This window comes from Octopus sinensis, linkage group LG18 (assembly GCF_006345805.1).
Source record: "Octopus sinensis linkage group LG18, ASM634580v1, whole genome shotgun sequence".
Classification (NCBI taxonomy): domain Eukaryota; kingdom Metazoa; phylum Mollusca; class Cephalopoda; order Octopoda; family Octopodidae; genus Octopus; species Octopus sinensis.
In genome coordinates this window covers 3,238,889-3,241,388 of record NC_043014.1, presented here as the reverse complement: position 1 = coordinate 3,241,388, position 2,500 = coordinate 3,238,889, and the positions used below count along the sequence as shown (strand labels likewise).

At 35.3% G+C, this 2,500-nt stretch overlaps 1 long non-coding RNA gene across 1 annotated transcript in view; it reads right to left on the bottom strand.

Moving 5' to 3' along the window:
* Window positions 1–2,500, bottom strand: part of LOC115221289 — a 51,236-nt gene that overhangs the window by 36,902 nt on the left and 11,834 nt on the right. The gene's annotated exons all lie outside the window — the stretch shown is intronic.

The following is a 2,500-nucleotide window of genomic DNA, read 5'->3' as shown; positions in this document are numbered from 1 at the left end:
TAGTAAATGATATTGTATACTCAGCAAAAGATTTGAAAATATAAAATTTTTTTTAATAATTGAAATATATAAAATAGTATTAAAAATATTTATTTATTTCCTAAAAAATATAATATCATTGTCTGATAAAGCAATATCCTTTTTATCCATTTTTATCTGCTTAGCAGGAGATTAAATCAAAAGTACAAAAGAATATCAGGAAAACTTCACTTTGACAATCAATAAATAGAAATATTGAAACTAAAGAGGGAGCCTCTACATGCTCTCTGTTTGATAACAATAGCAGCCAAAAATCTCCCTCAAATCACAATCTGCTATTTAAAAAAAAATTAACAAAGCAAGGCTACATTTGAAAGTGTATTCCTAGATAGACTATACCTGAAGAGTTGACAGAATGATGGTGATATAACAATATGAAGGAGACATTAAAGAATCAAGTCTTTGATATGCTGTAATGAATGCATGCAGTTCTTGAGAAGACCAAAGTTTTATAGAAATCTCACACCATATTTCATCTGCAAAATCTTTCTATAATGTTCTTTTCACTTGGATTCCTTCAGACAAACCTTTGTTTAAATGTGAAAAACAAAAAAAAAACAAAAAAAATACTTCTATTTGGGATAGTGAGTATAGACAAAGTGAGGGGAAAATAAATCACATATTTTAGTATCTGAATTCATGAACTTCTTTTACATTGGTTGGAATTACAAAGGATTCCCTAAGAAGCATTAGTTTGGCTAAGTGGAACCATCGGCAATCTTGTCAAGCCCCAACTCTGAATGAATCATCGTTGTTGTCGTTTAACAGCCACTTTCCATGCTGGCATGGGTTGGATGGTTTGATTGAAGTCTGGCAAGCCAGAAGGCTGCACCAGGCTCCGAATGTCATGTATATTTTAAAAGTATTCTTTTATTCTTTTACTTGTTTCAGTCATTTGACTGTGGCCATGCTGGAGCACAGCCTTTAGTCAAACAAACCGACCCCCAGGTCTTTTGTAAGCCCAATACCTATTCTATTGGTCTCTTTTTGCCAAACTGCTAAGCTACGGGGACATAAACACCCCAACACCGGTTGTCAAGTGATGGTGGCGGGACAAATACAGATAAAAAAAACAAGTACATACACACACATAGACACACATATACGACAGGCTTCTTTCAGTTTCCGTCTACCGAATCCACTCACAAGTCTTTGGTTGGCGTGAGGCTATGTAAGAAGACACTTGCCCAAGGTGTCATGCAGTGGGACTGAACCCGGAACCATGTGGTTGGGAAGCAAGCTTCTTACAGACACAGCCACTCCTGTATATATATTTGAAAACTAAAAAAAAAAAAAATATATTCTTTTTTATAAAAATGCTCAAGTGCTTGAATCTGACCCTATGGCTGTGTATTTGACACCCCTGCTCTCAACCTTATCTGGTTTAATAACAATTATAGCTGAAAGTGATATAAAACAGCAATAAACATGTCATACAAAACATCTGTTTATAGCAAAATAAAGTTGAAATTTGTGTATACAATATGAAAGCTTGTCAGAGCAGATTTGAATCTATTCCACGTGACAGTTTTGAAATGATAACATGAATAAAAGTAAAGCTTTACATCTGGGTATAAAATGTAGGTCATCTTTTTATACCCCATAACCCATGCTTGCATGGAAAGCGGTCGTTAAACGATGATGATGAATCAAAGTAAGTAATTTATCAAAAGGAGAAATCAAGAATAAACACATTTTCGCAGAAACTGTAAACAGAAATTATTTACTGTTTGTGTATTTGGTCAGATAAATATGCACCTGGTATTGAGGTTAGCAGAACGAAGAATTCCATAAGAAGTAGGTATTCCAGTTCTATATTTAAGAGATGAGGAATTATGTACATTATTTACATTATTTACATTTGATGGATATTTGTCCTCATCTTGTTTGTTGTTAACACAATGTTTCAGCTGATATACCCTCCAGCCTTCATCGGGTGTCCTGGGGAAATTTTGAACCTGGGTTCTCATTCCTAAGGTATTTTTCGATGCTACTAACCCTAAGATTCCGAGTTTGATTCCAAGCAGTGACCTGAATAATAATAATAATAATAATAACATTGAAAAATATTTAGGAATGAAAACCCAGGTTCGAAATTTCCCCAAGACAGGCTGGAGGGTATATCAGCCGAATATACCCTGGATGAAGGCTGGAGGGTATATCAGCCGAATTGTTGTGCTAACAACAAACAAGATGAGGACAAATATCCGTCAAATGTAAATAATGTAAATAAAGTAGAGATTCTGTTAATGGCAAAAGGGGTCGAATAATGTATAACTTAGTGTAAATACAATACACTAGATGCAAAAATATATATACGCAAACCTATAATATACGTTTGTTTGTTCCTTCTCGAGCCATACCTGGCTCATAAGGGCTGGCTTCCCAGTTTCCTTGGCATATAGGTTCCCCACCTGGACTGGACACCGGTCCGTCGCAGGTGAGCTGCAAGATGCAGGAG